Source organism: Desmodus rotundus, chromosome 3 (genome assembly GCF_022682495.2).
Source record: "Desmodus rotundus isolate HL8 chromosome 3, HLdesRot8A.1, whole genome shotgun sequence".
Classification (NCBI taxonomy): Eukaryota; Metazoa; Chordata; class Mammalia; order Chiroptera; family Phyllostomidae; genus Desmodus; species Desmodus rotundus.
In genome coordinates this window covers 133,034,556-133,055,471 of record NC_071389.1, presented here as the reverse complement: position 1 = coordinate 133,055,471, position 20,916 = coordinate 133,034,556, and positions in this window count along the sequence as shown.

The following is a 20,916-nucleotide window of genomic DNA, read 5'->3' as shown; positions in this document are numbered from 1 at the left end:
TTCTTAAAAGCACCCAATCAAATGAAGTTCGGTTAATCTGGCAGACTATGAAAAACAAGATTTTCCTGTTTCCACTTTCAAATACAAAACAATCGCCTATAGAAAATGAAACATGATTCAGTTAGGGAAACATTCTGTTGCTACTGAGTCAATAAACATAGATGAGTATATACCTGTAAAGATAGCCTGAAAGAATTTGAGGTTCAGAACAACAAAGTACAAATTAGAGTTAACATCTATTGAGATTAGTGTTTTCGCCAAGCATTGCAGTAACTAGGAGAATAGCTTATTGAATTTCCATGGTAACCCAGGAGGTCAATTTTATTATTATATTATTTTATGATAAGAGAATGGACATCCATAGAAGTTAGCGTAACTTTTTCAAGATTATACATTATATACAAAAAGTAGAGCCAGGATTCAATCCTGGACACATGAAAAGGTAAAACTCCAAGCCAATCATGTAACAGCTGAGTTAAGCAGAGAAATGAGTGAACATCTAGGAAGGTTTCTTTGGAATTAATGCACTATAGACTATTCAAAGAACTTATAATTCCATGCAGTTCAAACAGAGGAGGGGGCCATCCCCTAGTGGTGGGTATGGCTGGGAATACAACCAATCAGAAGCAAAAATGAGGAAAGAAAAGAGATTCCAAAAGGATAATATCTGTCTCTCCCACGGTCTTTTCGAAGAGTTGTCCAATTTGTAACAATGTCTCTGTCGAGAGTCACTTCTATAAAATCAGTCCTTGGAGGCTCAGAGGAGGTAGCCTTTTTTTAGTATCTTATTAACTCCTGAAAAGAAATAGCTTACTTACTAATCTTGTTGCATTTTCAGGTATCAAAAATCACTAAACAAATTTCATGATTCATTCACTACCCGGAAGCCACAAACTTATGAGAATCTCCATTATTTCCATTCTCACTGCTCTGCTCAGGAAATGAGGCCTAATCACGATCTATTTTCTAGGTAGTCCCTAGCAGGTAAATTTATCTCAGGCAATTCATTTTGCACCTGACATAGCCAGCATCTGTTACTTGTTCCATCAGTCTTACCGAAAGGGTGGCACAAAGTAATGAACCTTCAATCTTTCCTTTGGTCCTCACATGTTCTGAGGACTGAATTTACCCTTGATTTTCCCAATGGGTTTGTGTACTGGGCACAAATTAAGTAACTGCAGCAATAATTACAGATAGCTCTCTTAATAGCAGGTCCTTCCCAGAAAACATTCTTTGTACAGCTGGGTCAAAATTCAGTCCCGCCTCCCAGGTCACAATCCCAATCTACACAGAAATTTCCCACCACAATTCTAGTGAGCAGATTCAGTTTTTGTAGTCCATGGCCAAAGGCAGGAGCTGAAGTGGGAACCGGAAGCCAGAAGGTCAAGGCCAGAAAGACCAGAGCAATAACAGAGGATCTGAAATAAATAGATCACTTCCTATTGACTAATTTTATATGTCAACTTGACTGGACCATAGGGCACCCAGATATTTGGCCAAATATTATTCTGTGGTTTTCTTTGAGGTTTTATTTATTTATTTATTTTGGATGAGATTAACACTTAAATTAGCAGACTGAGTAAAGCAGATGGTGTTCCTTAATATGGATGGGCCTCACCAAATCAGCTGAGGGCCTGAATAAAACAAAAAGGCCGACCCTCCCTGAATACAAGAAAATTCTCCTGCCTTCAGATTCAAACTAAAACATCTGCCCTTTCTGGCCCTCGAGCCTGCTGGCCTTAGCACTGGAACTACATCATCAGCACCTCCTGCTTTTTGCCCTTCTGACCCTGACTGGAACTAAACCATTGGCTCTCCTGAGTCCCCAGTTTGTTGACTCACCCTGCGGATATTGGGGTTTGTCCACCTCCATAATCACATGAGCCAATTCCTCTAGACATATGATGATAGCTAGATAGATAGATGATAGATAGATAGATAGATAGATGATAGATTCCTATCGGTTCTGTTTTCCTGTTTTTTGTTTTTTTTGGAGAACCCTAACCCATACACTTTCCTTACACCACACCCTCTTTGTTTGTTGAGACCTCCCATCCCTGATCATCTTCTCCTATTTAAGGCCCTCCTACACTTGCTCCCTGCCCTACCTGCCAAGCCTTCAGGTCCATCATGCAGCACCTCTCATCAGGATCCTCACGTCACCTGTCTGTAGTCAGCCACACTTACCCAGAAAAACACAAATTCCAGATCTACCTACTGCTTGTCTGCCTTCCCTACATTTAGAGCCTAGCTGCTCAGAAGCCACACACACTGTTGCCCCTACAGATTTTGACTTTACTGACAACATTCTGAGTTTTTCTCCTCTATGGCTGGTCACTTATCCTCCTTCTCTGGTTGGACTCTTCTCTCACCTGCCCCAGGAGTCTATCCTCCAGCCTCTTTTCTGAATGATCTCGTCCACCCCCATACCTTTAACCTACACCTGTATCTTGACTACTTATGAACCCACATTTCCAGTGCCACTCTGCATTTCAAATCCAATTGTCTCCTAAGCAACTACAGATGCTCCAATTCTACCTCTGCAAAAGGTGCTCATGATTTTCTCCTGTCCACCCTCACCTTAACTACCACTAACAAACTCTTCTTCTCCTTGTACTTCCCATCTCAGTGAATGGCAACACCAAATAGAAACCTGGGACTTATTCCCCACATCTAAGCAGTCACTAAATGCTATGTATGCTCACCCCTTTAATATCTCCCAGTTCGTGCCCCCTTAGTTCCAACTGGTTTTATAGTTCAAGCATTTAATGTGTTCTCATCTGGGTTAATGCCTCAGTCTTATTTGCCCTTCTCAAACCTGCAATAAGCTTTCCAGTCATTCATTCAATAAATATTCTTGAGTAGCTACAATACATCAGAAACAGTGCTGGGAATATAACGAGAAACACAGACACTGTCTTCAGGAGACTTACACTCTCTCATATTCTTTTTCTAAAGAATGAATTTGGTATTCTCCTTTTACAGACAAGTGGTATAGAGCCAGAGCCCTGTGTTTTGACTCCTGAATCCTCTGCCATCTGCTGTGTGTGCTTGGGCAAGTTAACAACCTTGTGCTTTAGCTGCCTTGCCTGTAAAACAAGGATTATAAGGGTGCCTGCATCCGGGCCTGGCACTCATCAACGGTGTTAAGTAGTGGTGACTTATAGCTGGCATCCATTCCATTCGGATTAATGGGAACCAATCATGACCATGCCATATCGATTGTGCAATATGTTTAAGTCACTATTGCTTGCCTCATAGGGTTGGTGTGGGGATTAGATGAGCCAATGCACGTGAAACGCATAAGAGAGCATGCACAGGATGCATAGAGCATTGAGTACTAGCACTGAAAATTGCTCACTAAATATTTGCTGATTTGCATTCATTAGATGACTTCCCATCCCATAGTATACAAAGCTCTCCGTTTCTTGCTGCCTGATCATCTTACCTTCCAATCCTGCCACACCTAGTTCCCTGAGTAGGCCACTTTCTTTTTGTCCACCTTTGTACCTTTATACACTCTGCTCCCTCTACTTGGACCACCCTAACCTCCTCTTTGTCTGCATATAAATACACAGATCAACACCTAGAGAATTCCTACTCTTTGTTTAATACTCAGCTCGCATATGTAGACCAGTCAGGTCAGGCAATACCTCCTGCAGGAAAATATCCCTGACATCTGCCCCCCTCTTTGGTGCCCTGCTTCTGGACACCTGTGACGTAACACCTACTGCTATAGTCTTCTCAGCATCCCTTCCCTTAATAATATCCTCATCCCACCCCTCTTTCCTTTGGAGATGGCCCCTCTCACACTCCCAGTTCTGTGTGAGCCTATGGTATCTGCAATAATGGTGTGTTCCCCTCCAGCTACATCACCTAGATCCGACAAATCATAGTAACGCATGGCCCTGGTGACAGCGGTTGGTCCAAGGCGTGGGGGTGTGACACAAGCTTAGCCAATGAGAGTCCTCGTCTTGGGCTGCTCTGCAATAACTGGGGCTGGCAGGGCAGGTCCCTTGTCTCATGGGGAAAAAAGATTTGGCACAGGGGTCATTTATAATCAATCACATTGTCCACTAAACTCTAACTAGAGAATCCTGATTATTCTTAGAACACACTGGGCTTTCCACTGTCAAAGCCCATTGCTTCACAGTTATCTGTTTAGCACGTGCTCAGTCAACGCGCACTGGATGACTCTCGTGGGTGAGCATGCGTGATCCCTAAAGGAAATACTGAAAACGGGGTACAGACAAATCCCCTCTCTGCCGCACTTGATATTATGTCACGTCTTGCTATAGTCTGACAACAGAAATGGTTCACTTTGGTTATTTGAAACTTTGGACACACACACCTTGAGAAGAGAATGTTGAGCCTGTCCGCAGCACACCTACCCACCGAAAACTAAGCTATACTCGGCCAGAGCTCAGGTCTTTCCTTTAATGTGACTCTTCAGAGCTATTTCTTTCTCTTTAGAAGCCACTAAGGAAAGCAGAGTAAGGGTTTGTTTGTTTGTTTATTATGGAAGAGAAAGAAAATAATTTAGTTAAAATAAAAATAACTTACCTAAAATTAAAAAAAAAAATACGCACTCCAAACCCCGTTTAGCCATTTAGTCACCGAAAACATAGTGGCTCTGTTGTGAGTCCCCTCTTCCTCCACAGCCAGTGCTGGAACTTAGAAATAATGCTGTGTCCTGGCTGGTCTCACTGCAGCTGAATGAGATTATTTCTGGGAAGCCCTTTGACTTCAAAAAAGTCATAGAAAAATTCAAAGAACTTTTATCATAAAAGGTTTCAGTTCAATTTAAAAACCTTCATGCCTCCTTTGTGAGTCATGCGTATTCCCTACTGACTCTCTGTGTGTCTCTATTAGCAACATTAAATATTTATTTTGGGTCTATTAAAGTAAAAAATTATTCTCCCAGCTCTTAGCCCAAGGTGATTTCTAATGACTATTTAGTTTTTATGATGATTTTTAAAATTTGCATTAATAATAAAAGAAGCTAATGTTAAATTGAAGGTTATTAAAATTGGCCTTCTTTCAAGTTGCCTGACTGTTGAAAAGATTTTTTTCTTTTTTTATCATATCTTTCCTTAATTGTGTGAGAATTAGGTTACACTTAATTATTATTTAGACTTTCTATAGCATATTTGAATAGGCATAGACTTCAGGTTGTAGCTTAGTTGAAGTAGCCATAATTTACCACCTTCTTGACATCCATATGGATGAGTAATATTCACTACGAATGTAAGACATCCCAAAAACACTACTACTACTTACCCCTGCCTACCCTGCTCTTCCTGTACTTTTCCCAGCTCAGTTGATGGCAACTCCAATCTTTTAGCTGCTTGAGTCACAAACTTAAGGTCATCCTTTACTCCTTTCTTCTTCTCATATGTCACCTTCTATCCACCAACAACTCTTGTCAGTTCTACTCTCAAAATATATCACAAGATGTGCCCCCAACCTGGTCCTACTCGCTGTCATCCCTGACCTGAATGATTGCAGCTCTCCGCATGCTCTTCCCCCAGATATCTGCACGGCACTTCCCTTCCCTGTCTCCCAGTCTGACTCAAATGTCACTTTCTGAGTGTGGCCTTCCCTGGCAACTTCATCTAAAATTGCAACTCCCCACTCCCAGTACATCCCTTTTCCCTTCCTGCCTTATTCTCCCACCTCCCTCAACACTATATGTAATCCCTCTGCATTTTTACGGTCATCTGACATAATGTTGTTTACAATCTGTCTCCTTCTCTACAATGTAAAACACAGAGGAGACAGACATTTTTTTATCCCTTTAATTCACTACTCTATCTTCAGGATTTGGCATAGAGTTGGGGTTTAATAAATATTAGTTGTCTGAAAAAATATGAAAAGGACTTCCAGATATTTTTTACCATGGTACCAGGAACAATGTCATCTTTTAAACTCTCATCTTGCCAGCATCTCATTCTCTTTCTAGGGGATACTTCCGACCGTGAGAATGGAAGAACAACCGTGGCCACGGGGAGTTGGTTGGGGAAATGGGTGGCACTTTACTTACACATGATCCCATGAATGGCTCTGGGTTTCCGTGTGAGCTAGAACAAACCACAGCGGTTTCGTGCAGAGAGACGAGCACTCGATCAGAACCACACACGCTGTGGGGCAGCATAAACTTCTCAGAGGAGATGGGTTCTAGGATCAACTTCACTCCCCTGTTGATTATTAACTAGAGTGCAAGCCAACCCTGGCCCACAGAGGATGAATCTGAAAAGTTTTCAGGAATAATGAACATAATGCAAATCAAGTCCTGACAACAGGCAGCTGATACCAGCTGACTTCTGCCGTGCAGATTACCAGATTTCTGATGTTTTTTAAAGAAAATATAAACTTCAGATTTCATGTGAAATCTCTCAAATGTAAAAAGTTGGCCTCTAAGTCAAATTTAAAAGAACCACCACCATCCACTGTAAAACAAACCAAATAGCTTCTAACCACACTCAACTGGGGTTCAACCCCTGCCTTACAGGGTGGTGAAAACCCAACAAAATTTAAGAAGAGCAAATGAACATAACCAAATCTGTACCTTCCTCAATTTTCTGTTAAATTCCTTGCTCATAGAAAACAGTCATCATGGTCTTCATGCACAGATCAGAAAGCTAGGTCATAACGTACTTGGAACTCTTGTCTTAAAAATGTACATCTATGTGAGTATGCTCCATTTCTCAACTTGCTGAGCAGAGCAAGTCAGGAACCCAACCACCCCGCAAGGTGAAGTTCACTATCCCTTAGTAGAGACCTTAGTGTCCCTCCCATTGACAGTGGTAGGAGTGCAGTACATCAAGAATGGTACAAAACCACTCGCCAAAAGCAAGGAAGGAAAAGAGAATTCTGCAGCTGCCAGAGGACAGAGGTGGCAGCCTAAGTACAGGTAAGAAACACAATAAGGAAAGAGAGACCGGGGGCGGGGGGGGCGGGGGGGGGGGAGAGGGAGGAAGGAAGGAATGAAGGAAGGAAGGAAGGAAGGAAGGAAGGAAGGAAGGAAGGAAGGGAGGAAGGAAGGAAGGAAGGAAAAAGAAAAGGAAGGAGGGAAGCAGGGAGGGAGGGAGGAAGAAAGAAACACAATCACAGGTAAAAAGGATAGGGGTGTGCTTATCATTACCCAATTCACTGAGTACACCATGAGCCTCTCAAAAGCTGGGACTATATCTAATCCATCTTTGTACTATGAGAATCAGCCACAGTACTCACACGTAGGAGGCACTACAAGTTGTTGGATGAAAGCAGATCAACCACTTTTTCTATCAGAAGATGCAGAAAGGGAAGGAGCCCCAATCCTCTCCCGAATTGGGGGCCTCAAAACTTTCCCAGGAAACTGCACTGGAAATCGAGCATTTCAGGCAGTGATGTGATTTGAAATTGCACAAGCACAGACCGCCTTGTGCTTCTTCAAACTGTCAAAACACAAGAAAGGGGGAAAACAAAAATTTTAAATCTAGTGCCTACTTTTTATCCATTTTCAGAAGCAGAAAAAACATTCAATTCCAGTAGGAAGACATAAACCAACAGAGGACACACACATGTAAAAAAATGGTCGTCAGCATTGTTTTTCCCCAGATACGTATTTCTTAAATAAATGTGGTGACTTTAGCAAGGGTTAAAGAACTGTCATTTGTTGCATGAAGAATATGTAACTAAACCCACTATTCTGAAAGAAAAGCTTTGTGAGTCCATTTTCTTCATCCCCTAGGATGGGCTGGTAATTTTCTCCTGTCTCACACCTGCTCACAACCTAGGGGATTTGTCCGTGGAGCCTGGTGTGCTGTGTTACAGTGCAGTTCTCTAGCGCGTGGTTCAGTAGCGGCGCACAACTACTGGTCCGTGGGTAAGTCAAGTCACGCACACTTGTCCCTAGTCTGGGAATTGTGAAGGTACATTAACACACTCGAGTTTAATGTTTCGGATATGGCGACCGAGGGGCGATGCTTGCTCTGCTTTGTATCTGTATTTTCCTTTTCCCTCAAGAGTAGAGATGAGCCCTTCATGAGCAGGAAAGCTCCACTGACTCGTCCTGACAAAGTCTCTGCTGTCACACGGGGTCACGCACATTCAGGAGAAAGGCAGAGCCTTGGCATGGGGAGGACCAGTGATGGCACAGGGAGCTCTCTCCCCCCTTTGCTTTCACTGGGACTTTGCTGAAGCCACTTTCCTCTCTTTCTTCACTGAGATATTCCCATTACAAAATCTTCATTTCAGGATCTCAAAAAATGGGTTTTTCCCATATATTCTTTCAGCAGCAATAGCAAAGCCACACAGTGTTCATTCCCTTCTTGTCCATACAAATCACTCTGACTGGGAAGAGACCACATTTCAGTGGGGAAAAGCAAAAGTAGGCAAATGAGAAGACCTGGGTGTGGTAGTGACTCCACCTCATTCCTGAGGGAATGACATGCCTTCTTTGGACTCCAGGTTTCTGTCTAGAAAAGGGAAGTGATGCGCATCCCTGGTTTTCAAATTGTGCCCCATGGAGGAGTGGGGTGGAGAGATGGACAGATTGCATGGTTTCTAGGATCCTATTCCCACCACCACACTTTATCCCCACAGGTCAGTTCTCACATGTTTGTATATGGCATTTCCACACTCGACTTTCCTCAGGACAGCATTTCATAGCTTTATCAGGTTGTAAATACTCAGTTCGCAGGATTCCATGACTCCTCTCTGACAGCAGACTTCCCGGCACCCCTGCAGTGCACGTGTTTGTTAAAGTCGAGCTCTGGACAAAAGGGGAAACGGCTCAGGCCTGATGCTTTTCTTCAGTATACTCACCTCCTCCTCCAAACACAGGGATTTATTTAGCATTCGTTTGTGCCCAGTGCCTTGCGGGTTACTGATTAGCTCAAGCGAAATCGACAAGTTCTGTTTTCAATCTGATAGTCTGTGTGATTTTACAGATTTGAGAAAAGACAAATCTTGATCATTCTTTCAAGGTGGTATAGCTATTAAGCAGCAGAGGCAGAAATGAGAATGGATAATAAATTTGGAAACGCCATTGGAACACAAACTGTAATGATCAATAAGCAATTACACGTCTCATCTGGAGCCACAGTCACCAGAGGGAACTTCAGTGTTCCCTGCAGAACCAAAGAGGAAAGCAGCCATGAAAATGAGTAAGCAGGTTTCAGCATCCATTCCAGGTGGTCAGTGAGTCTTCCTAGGAAAGGGATCCGAACCCCCACCACCCATCACTGCAGGCATAGAAGAGAACACTGATCACCCAGAACGTGGAATAGGAATTCAAGGAGTGTGGGGATCCTTCCTGTCTCTGTCATCCCAGGGGAAGTAAGCTCAGAGTGGAAGACAGAGATCCACAGCACTGCGCATCCACGTGAGAGCGTGCAATTCACAGGGGAAGGGAGCAAAGGCTTCCACAAAGTTTAATTGTTGGGAACCCCATATTAAAAGTGCATGTTGAGAAGTACTAAAGCGATGACCAGAAAAACACTTAGCAATAAAGATCATGAAACAAGAGGGGGATCCCTTAGACCAGACCACAGAGAATAAAAAGAAATGGACCACGTCACCCCAGTCTTACCAGATGGTGTCCTGTCTGAGGAGGAGCCAGAGATCTTCATTGGAATCAGCACCAACCTTTTTATATTTTTATCCACCTACCTGGTTGAATAAACATTGTTGTCAGGCTACAATGCAGTTTTAAAAAAATTCAAGAAGCTATAAAAATAATAAAAACCTATCCCTCCTTTTCCTCTCGTCTGTTTTCCCCTTGAGTTTTTGATTTTGCAAGCTGGTTCGACTAACTAATTCAAGCAATTCAATTCTCTGAGTCTTCAGATTCAGCACATTTCTTGATCTGCTGTCATTTCCCCAAACAAAATGTCCAAACACCGGAACACTAGAAAAGAAGGTGAAAAGGTACCTCCTGCCGAACAGAAACAGCTCAAGTTCTCCCCGAAGAGTTCACATAGTTCTGAGTGCTTTAATGGAGGGCGTTAGAATTCTGATCATCTTACATGCTACCCCAAATGACGTCACTGGGTTTCTTTCAGATGTCACCACAGTTCCTAAGAAGTGGGCCTACAGTTACTGAAGCCTATCACCGCTCATGGAAGTTATTTAGGAACGTGCACCATGTGCCCTTGGGCATCACAGCGTGGGCACCCACTAGGCAGGGAGCATGTGGTGAAAGAAGAACTACCTGAGAGGGGGGCAGGCAGGGGCACTGGCCTGGCTACAGGTGGAGGTTCTGTAGCTGCCGGAACAAGTTAAAGAACATTCTCCCCTTGCTGCTGTCAGGATGGCTACCATCACTAAATCCACAAATGGCATGTGCTGGCAAGGTTGTGGAGAAAAGGGGCGCTTGTCCCCTGTTGGTGAGAATGCAGAGTGGTGCAGCCACTTGGAAAGCAGTATGGAGCTTCCTCAGTCAACTAAACGTGGAACTGCCTTTTGACCCAGTGATTCCATGTCTGGGTATTTATCTGAAGCCATACAAAACACTAATTCAAAAGAATTCATGGACCCCTATGTTCATTTCAGCATTATTTACAACAGCCAAGATATGAAAGCAACCCCAGTGTCCATCAATAGAGCAGTGTGTAAAGAAGGGGTGGTACATATGCAATGGAATATTACACAGCCACAAAAAAGAATGAAATCTTGCCATTTGCAGCAGCATGGATGAACCTAGGAGCTATTATATAAGTGAAATAAGTCAGTCAGGGAAAGACTAACACTATATGATTTCACTTATATGTGGAATCTAAAGAACAAAATAAATGAACAAACAAAATTGAAACAGTCTCATAGTTGTAGAGAAGAGACTGGTTTTGCCAGAGGCGTAAGGGTGTTGGGGGACTGGGTAAAAGAGGTAAAGGGATTAAGAACTACAAATTGGTAGTTAGAATATTGTTATAGGGACATAAAGTACAGCAAAGGAAATACAGTCAGTAGTGTTGTGGTGACTGTGTGTGATGCCAGGTGGTTGCTTCAGATATCGGGGTTGGGGGGACACTATGTAGGGTGTATAGTTCTCTGGCCTATATGCTGTACACCTGAAGTCAGTACAGGATAATGTTGAAATTTCGCTATGTTTAAAAAATAAAAATAAATTTTGAAAAAGGACATCCTATGGGATCCATTTAAAATAAAGTCACTTGGGATAGTTGCTAGTGTTGTTGGCCAAATACTGTATTATTTCTGATTCACCTTATTGCCAGACACAGAATAGGATTGCCTTTTCTGGCCCCCTAATGGTGTGTTGAGCCATGTAACTAATTATGGTCAATGCCTTCAGAGGAGAGGGAAATAAGTCACTTCCAAGAAGAAGCATTTAATTGGTAATACAAAACCTTAAAGATGTCTAGCATCTCTCTGGCACAATGACTGGAAGTGTTAGTGGTAGAGATGTCCAGGTCCCAGAGTGACTCTGAGGAACAAAGCCCCCCTCTCCCAGGTATAAAGACACGATTAACATACAGAACAAGAAAAAAGTTGACTTTTGTTGTTTTAGGCTGCTGAGATTTGAGGATTGTTTGTTGCTGCAGCATTACTTAGCCTGTCCTAACTGATACAGTGCTCTGTAGGTTTGGCAATCGCCAGTTCAGGAGGAATATGCACAAGCATGGACTACAGTAAGAGGCTTCAAGAACTGGTCTAATCATCACTGGGAAGCCTTCAAACCAAGGATTATGCTACATCTCACAGAGGGTCTCAGGTGGACTATGCTTACTCTTCAAGACCATATTCCTAAGCAGTTCTCTTAAGCCAAAGGGACATTTGAGTGTATCTAGGCTCTCAACCCATTGTTCCACCAATGAACCAACCATGAGTTTGCTCTCTGTCTTCTTTCCCCAGTATGTTTTGGATAATAGATTCAATTACAAGAATAAAACAACAAATCCTGCAAAGTGTCTTGAGGGACTTCAGAGTAATTACTAAGTTCTTTGCAGCTTCTATAGACTAGAAAGTTTGACAGGTTAATTTCCTTTTCAGTAATTCAGGTTGACATGTCACATGAGAGCATCTTAGCATAGTATATTTTTCCTCACAAAGCATTTATTTCAGACTGCTCACAGCACAATATTCAATAATTATTTTGAAATTATTTTGATGGGGAAGGGAATTACTTTCATTTTCTGTTTATATCCACTATTTATTTATCATAGCACTGGCTTGTCATAACATGTCTCCTGGACATTTCACCATAACCTTGGGGTATTTGGGGCTTTTACCCACTTTTTCCCAGCTCTATGATTTCAAGTTATTTCAAAGAAATTTGAGTGCATTTCTTTAAGAAAAATAAGGTTATTCCATCAAACTTGAAGTTAATCAAAGTAGAGACAGTTTCAGAGACCACCATTAATAGAAAGCTACAAGAAAAATGAAAAGCGAAAATGCTGAAATGTTGTTTTCTTTCCTTCTTTTATTTTTTTAAAGCTAGCATAGTGAATAGAAACAACATAAGCAACCTAGTCAGGTAAACCTCTTGTCCTCAGCAGCCAGGAGCTTCAAAAAATGTTCTTTAAACATAGCCGTTGGATGGAATAGGTTGTATTATTTAGATGTTTATTCCCTTTTGGTCTCCCCTACAGCAGTAATATGTTTTTTTAATGCCTAAAACCTTTCTTACTACCTGAAAATTCCCCTAGACTTCATGAATTAATGCGAATGGTAATCACAAGTGTAAATGAGTAATTGGTAACACAAGTGCCCATCTGTGCGTGCAGTTAACTGCCTTGAGCAACTAATTGCCTGTGTTTACAAGATCCTACTAAAAACCTCAGTTTAAGCGTATATTTTTTGAATAATTCTGCCATAATACAAGTAAAACTTTTACTTGGGACAAATACTTTTAAACAAGCAGCCTTATAGTCTTAGTCTTATAAAAATCATACCTAAGAAGCCATCTTCATAGCAATTAATTTCCAAAGAGTCCCACACTTCTCTAGATGCACAAGCTCAGGGCATTTTCCAAGCAAAGCCATTGGTCCAGGACAGCCCAGCATGGATAATCCTCCTGAGGCTTACTCTCTGTCTCAGCACCTTTACATTTCTGAAAGGTTGGGTAATTTTCTAATTAATTTATTCAACAAGCATTTGCTGAACATCTACCATACACAAAGTGTTATGTTCTGAGCTTCATACCGAATGTAAAAATGGATTAAAAGGTGATGTTTTCTCCTAAGAAACTTACAATTAGCCCTGACTGACTGGTGTGGCTCAGATGGTTGGGCATTGTCTCACAAAGGGAAATGTTACCAGTGCAATTCCCTGTAAGGGCACATGCCTAGGTTGAGGGTTCAGTCCCTTGGAGTGCATGTGAGAGACAAAGAATGGGTGTTTCCCTCACTCTTTCTCCCTCCATTTCCCTCTCTCTAAAAATAAGTTTTAAAAATCTTGAAGGAAGGAAGGAAGGAACTTGCAATTAATCAGGAAATAGCAGATAAAGCTAATTACCCAAAACACAAGTAGCTTTGTAATTCACAGGCTTCTGCAAAGGTGTTCCTGTTACTTTAGGGGGCAAAACCTGCCTGGCGGAACAGCTGTGTGTGTTTTGGGTCAAAAGCACAATTGCAACAAAAAGTATCTTTGGATCTGAGCTATCACCAAGCTGTGTCCTTGGCTCCTTACTCCCCCAAATTGTCCTGATTGCCTTCGCTTTGCAAGGTCACCCAATATCCTTGATGGTCATCAACATTTTCCTTCGGGAGCTTTTGACTTTATTCCCCACACCTGCTACCAAAAGCCTTAATCCATAGCTGTTTTTGATTCTGCACCAAGCTACTTCCTTCCTATTGCCAAATGCCCTGTTGTTCCTCTCATCACTGCCCCTCACCTTTGAACACCAGCTATACACTGACAATGCCCAAATTAAGGTTTTTAGCACCAACTTCCCCCCAGAAGCCCACACTCATCTAATTACCTTGTCACCATCTCCTCTTAGGTATCTAATAGTCACATCAAACTAAGTTTCCTAAAGCCAACCCAAATCTGCCCCTCTATTTCCATTTCTCTATCCGCGTACTGAGTAGTCCCAAGCCTTAGAGTCATTCTTGCCTCCTTTCTTTCTCTCACACTGGACATCCAACCCGTCAGCTAATCTATTTGACTCTACCTTCAAATAGATCCAGACTCCCACCACTTCTCACACTCCCACCCATTACCACCCTGGTCCAAGCCGCCACCGCCTCTTGGTGGCTTACTGCAATCCTGCTTCCAACCTAACCCCTCTAAAGTCATTCTCTCTGTCATCAGAGTGGTCCTTTTAAAAGTCAGATACGGCAGTCTTTTTATCAGAACTCTCAAATGGCTTCCCATCTTGCTCAACAGTCAAAGCAAGATTCCTTTCGAGAAGCTACAAGAACCTGTGTGATCTGCCCCACAAACTCATCTTTCTTTTCTCATCTACACCACTGCCACTACTAGTCATTTTGATTCAGCAAAACTAGCTTCTCCATTGCTGTCTGCACACACCAAACACACACTTATTTCTTACTCATGGGGATGCTCATCCCACGTATTTCTTTCAGGTCACCTTTTCAGGGGGTTCCCTGAGCTCTGAAGTAATACAATTCCTGCCCACTGCTCACTACCATGCTTCCTAGCACATTATCTAGCTTTCTTTTTATCTGTAACCCTTCTCCTATATGATGCACATTTATTTTCTCTTTCCTGTATTAGAATGCAAGCTCCATGAACACTGGAATTTGTTTTGCTAAGCTTTTTATGATCTGTCTCTGCCTCATAGCTTCACGTGTGAACGAATGGACGAACGAATGAACTTGCCTAGGGTAGAAGAGGCTCCTCTCCCCGTCAGAATCTTGGTTCTTATAAGGCGTTCAAAGAGGTGTTATTGCTCTCTCAGTTCTTCTCTCTTGCAAAATTAATTAATTAATTCATTCATTCATTAAACAATGTCTCCCAGACTGACACAACTTAGAGAGTTACTCTCAAAGGCAGTAAACCACCATCCTTGTCTATAGTTCAGGTTCCTCAAATCTCTTAACTCACTTTGACGGATACTTCCCACGAAGCTGAGGGAAGCTCATCGCTTGAATCTGAACCCCACCGTTCTGGCCCCAGATTTCAGTTACCATCCCCCTTCTGTTCTCTCCCAAGCCAACCATCAGGTTGTCATGGTGATAAGACATCTGATCAGCCCAAATCTCCTTCCTGTAGGCCTCCTCTGGGAGCCTCAGTACACAAAGGAGAAAACAGCATGAAAAAAGGTAACTGCTCTCACTCACCCTCACAGTTACTCATCAACAAACTCAGGATGCAACAACCGTAATTAACATTGAGCTCAGAATTTTAAATATTCAGCTTCCCCACTAAAAAAATAAAGCATCAACTTCCTCATTAAGTAACTAAAGATACTAAAAAAGTGTGACTAAGTAGTTAGAAAAAACAGAAAGGGGTAAAACCTTCAGAACCCAGAAACTTAAAAAGAGGTGTACAAAAATAAAACTCTCCCACTTGCTAAGAGAGCTTATTTTTAAACGCACGTGAGTATGTGTGTTAAATAGACTATGCTTTGCCAGAAGGGTACCAATTTTAAACATTTAACTGGATTTATTCCATCATTTATGAGATGGGAAACTTTGAACGATTATCAAATCTCACAAATACCAAATAAATTCAGCATATGACTTCCAAATAAGCTTACCTTTAAAATTATGGTTCAAAAACATTCCCTGGATAAGCATGTTATTATATACTTTCAAGGTCTGTACCAATAGAAATTGTCCTTTATATGTTTAGAGTACATTCAGCAGAAGACAGAGCACAATCCTGCTGCTCAATAACAGCAAGATTCAAGGAAGAAGAGAGGAAAAGGGAAGGTTAATTATTAAAACAGACAAAGTCCTGTGACACGAAAGTTTCCCTTCTGAAACTTAAGTACTGGCCCTTCTGCATAAAAAAAAAAAAAAGAACATAATTTTTTAAATAAAACTTTCTCAAAACAGGGCAACAAAGCTATGTAGGAGGGAAAGAAATAGGAAACAACAGCAGCCCTTCTGCAATAAATAACCCTGTGGTGTCTGCTTCCGCGACGGAAAACCGGACAGCGGCAATAAAAGCACAATTGCACGGGTGCTCCGAGCAGCCAAATCACAGATTTTCCCCTGAGTTCTGGCTCTACAAAAAGGACATTAAACAAAGTGCCACATGCTCACATTTTCATTTTAATTGCCTCTTTAAAATACTAGGATTTGGGGACCAAATGGGACTCATACATTTTCAATCACCTGGGACTCAATATTTTTAATCATGAAATTCTCATTACACCCTCCTGCCGTTCATATGATACCCTGCTATATTTAATATGGTATGTTCAGGTAACTTGCCTAAGACTATTTAAGAAGTTGGCAAAAAAGCAAAAATGAGACCTGCAAGAGCAGTTTTTGCGTACTAGCTGAGTGACTTTAGAACTCAAGCTGCTGTGGGTCCCTGCAAAAGGAGAGAGTTCGTTTGGAAGATCGTGGTACCTCTTCTAGCCCTAACAGTCAGTGATTGCCGATTCTTGAGGCTTAAACTTTTATCTCTCTATTTTGTTTCAGTTTCAGACTTTCAAAATTCAGTATCACTTGTTCTCTCTGAAGGCATCTTGAGGAGCAGCCCCTCGACTTTTATATCAACCAAAAACCCCGTTCAAATGAGTGCTTATTCCTTCTATAACTTCTTTGAGGAGTCTTTTGACATCAGTGAAAATGAACATGCTCTCTGCCCATGCTGTCCGTTAACCCACAGTATAACCCTACTCTTATGGATTGAATGTTTGTGCCCACCCACCACCTCCCAGCAAAAAAAAAAAAAAAAGCCTGTTTAAAAAAAAAAAACAGGAGGTGGGGCCTTTAAGAGGTAATTAGGTTGTGAGGGTGGAGCCCTCATGAATGGGATTACTGCCTTAATTCTTAATGATTTATTTATCTAATTTAGAAAAGAGGAATGAAGGGAGAAAGGGAGAGAAACATCAATATGTGGTTGCCTCTCATGAGCCCCCTGCTGGGGACCTGGCTAGCAAGCCAGGCATGTGCCCTGACTGGGAATTGAACCTGCAACCCTTTGGTTTGCTAGCCAGAGCTCAATCCACTGAGCTACACCAGCTGGGACAAGGTTACTGGCTTTAAAAGAGGAGCAGGAGAGCTTGCTCCCTCTCTGCCCTCTGCCATGTGAGGACACAAGGCGGTCCTCTGCACACCAGGAAGTGGGCCTCCCCAGATGCCAACTCTGCTGGCACCTGTATCTCAGATTTCTCAGCCTCCCGCACCGTAAGAAAAAAGTGATTGTTGTTTCAGCCGCTCAGTCCATGGTACTTTGTTCCAGCAGCCTGAGCTGACTAAGGCACCTACCATTGTTCATATCAGGGAGCAGCCTATTTTCACCTCTCAGCTTTCATTCAGCTGAATAATTTTGATTCTTCTTGTCTTATCTCCATAGTTTGTTTTCTTATACTTTTATAATTTCCTTCACCCTTCAAATTGCTCATTTCTTAAAAGCCTCAAGTGACACAATAATATAGAAGCTTGATTTATGCCTTTTGAGTGGAAAATTCCCTTGTTCTTCCTGCATGCTGGGAATCTCTTTTTCATAAAGTGGCAAGATGAGGTTTTTTGTTTTGGTTTGTTTAACTAATCACACTCAGCAATATTATTGTCTCTGAGTGTTAGCTTTATTTCATCATCCCCAACAGTTGACTATAATCAGTAATTATTTATTCTCGGTTTTTCTGCCTTCATTTTCCTCCAGAGATAAAATAACATATCCAATGGCAAAACAAGGCTCTAGTCACTATTGCCTTGCTATGAACTGAATTATGTTCCTCTGAAATTTACAGGTTGAAGCCCCAAACTCCCCAGTACCACAGATTGTGACAACATTTAGAGATAGGGTCTTTAAAGGGGTAATTAAGGTTAAATAAGGTCATTTCACTGGGCCCTAGCCGAAATAACTGGTATCTTTATAAGAGGAAATTTGGACACAGACACACACAGAGGGAAGACCAAGCAAAGACACAGGAAGAGGACGGCCGTCTCCATTACAAGGAGAGAGGCCTCAGAAGAAACCAGCCCTGCCAACACTTTGATCTCAGGCTTCTAGCCTCCAGAACCGTGAGAAAACAAACTTTTGTTGTTTAAGCCGCCAGGTCTATGGATGGCACTTTGCTATTGAGGCCCTAGAACACCAACACAGGCCCCCTCTCCTGGTTATGACCTTGGAGGAGAGAATGATATTGGTCTACCTTCCCAAGCCACTGCTCCTGGAGAAAGGAAGAAGGTGGTGAGGTGAGCCTCATTTCAGCACCCACAAACCTTGTTGGTGGCTGACATGGTATTCTACCTTCTTCACCATCATGCCTGATCCCCTTGACAGAGGAGGACAGATTCGGGGCTTTCAGAAGAAGAGAAGCACACTTCCAGTAAATTAAACTAGACCTTCAATGTTTCCCTTTAGTTTCTTCTTCATACTCAAAGGAATATTAACAGCCGAGTAAGTCCCAGGTAGTAGCTAAACAGCCAAAGATTTCCCTGAGGAAAAGTGAGGCAAATTTACTCCGGCCTTCTTTCCCATAATCTTACCGCCAGTGGCCACTGTACCAGATATTTTCCCAAAACTTATGTTCCAATGAGTCCAGCTCAGTAATAACCCAAGAGAAATCAACGTCTTTTTCAAAGGAACATAATATTTGAGCCTGGAATCAAGACCAGCACATTCCTGAGGAGAGAGGCTTCCTCATCAGATTTTCACTAATCAGTTCAATATTTTGACCTCTTCATTTTTGTGTTCATTTACTTCTTCAGGAAACACTTATTGAGTATCGACTGTGTGCAAGGCTCTGTTAGGGGCCAAGGCTACAAATGATAATAAACCATCCACATATCAAAGAGCCATAAGGAGTCCACCAGAAAGCTAGATCATGAAGATTTCAAAGAAAAGAGGAGAGTGAGAAATTCTAGAAATCAGAATTTTAAGATTATGAGAGAAAAAGATTCCAAAGATGCCCTATTTTTCCAGGAAATTTATAAGCTTAGAAAATAAAAAAAAGCGTAGCATGTTGATTGGGCAGATATTCAGACATGATGTGCAAACTGGTCACGTGATGCCTCACAAAGGGAGGAGATACACGGATCTCTTTTCCTCCGCCTCCTTCCCTCCCTGATAATCATGCAGATCCATTCCTTTGTAACTCCCCCAAACAGATACCACTTACATCCATATGATGTAGCCAAATTATTTCACAAAATGTATTTCAGGTCTTTGAACCTTCTAACAACACGCAATCCCTGCTACTGTTTGAACCAAGTTTGCGCGGGGCAGAGGGGATGAACACCCTGTGCGGTGAGCGGTTTCTCCCCGCTGTCTGGGTGGGGGAACGGAGGTGGCAGCTCGGACAGCGGGGCACGCCCCGAGGACCCGGCGCTGGGAGAGAGTCCCGCAGACTGCCACAGGAAGCGGGAGGATCCTGAACCCACTCAAGAGAGCGCCTCAAGGGCAGTGGTGTTCTCTCCGCAGGCACGTGATCGGGAACAAAGAAATCTTTATTCATCTCTTTCCGCTGCACTGGCTGGCTTTATATTCCTTATGAGCAGCTGAAAAAGGCCATGAGCAGCCCTTTTAATCAGCTGTGGAAGAGATGAAAGGTTTCAGAAGAGAAGCTGTCATTACGGAGAATGGCTTATTCACATTATAGAATAATCTTTAAAGAAAAGAACTGTACGAGACTGATCTTTTAATTATAGAGGAATAAATACATCTGCGAAATCCACCAATTTCACTTTGGATTACTCTCCCCTGAAAAGCCACGTATTCAGTAAACAAAGATCTCAATTTGGAAATGGCTTCTATCCCTAACACATGTCTTGGAGAGACCCCCCTTCTCTACCCCACTTCCAAAACCCAGCAAAGAGAGAAAGATGCGGTCTTTCAGAGATGGGGTTTAGGGGCTTATATATGTTCTGTTTTCTACCAAATAAGCTCTGGAATCTCAAAAACCAAATCAATTATCAGTTATTTGTGTATAATTTTATGATCACAGTCTCAGAGGGTATGTTTTTTTATTTATCCAAAACTCCCAATGCATTTGCAACCCACTCATGAATCCTAGGCTAGTTCTGGCCAAAGAACACAGCAAGGATCAAATCTTAAGAGTTTTTGCTGTCCCTCCAAAGCGCTGGTGGTCACAGGTATTCAATAAATATTTATTGAATTGAAATGATACCATTCACAATGCTGGGAACTCCACCACCCCAAAAATTTAAATCACCATTTCATCTAGTTCCTTCTAGGTTAACAAGCAAAGAAACAGTTCCTGGCCTCTAGGTAATTATATCTTCAGTGATTCATATTTTATGTAGTTCATGTTATTAAGACAGAAGCAGCTCTCCTGTCTGTACACAGCGGCCCAAGGGCTTTAGGAGGCCACTTTCCCTTCCCTGCTCTTTCTGATCTCAAGTCAACCCTGTTCCTTGGGGAGTTCCGAGACTTCGGCAAGTTGCCATTTCAGAAAACCCCTTTTCCATTTGAAGTTATTGCTCCCAGAAAAAAAGAATGGCTAAAGGAAAAGAAGATCCCCAGTCTTCTCGAGAACAATTTCTTTTCTGTCAATGTTTGGGTTACTTTTCATTGAAATCCTTCTCTAGCAGGAGGTTATTTACACAACCTTTTAACATCCCTGTTTTGTGTTATTCCTTAACTTTGTAAGGAGTGACGATACTTTAATAGATCATCTTTAGATGACTTCCCAAGGTCAGTTGATTGTTCCTATTATTTAGCAAATTTTTATCTATTGGTATCAGTTCAATTATGTTTCCAAGGGTGATTGCCAAGTTTTGGTTCCTCCAGTTTGCAAAATTACCTTCTCCCTAGCCAACTGTTCCTGGGATGGGGAGGATCCAGGCCCTTCAAGCAACACTGTGG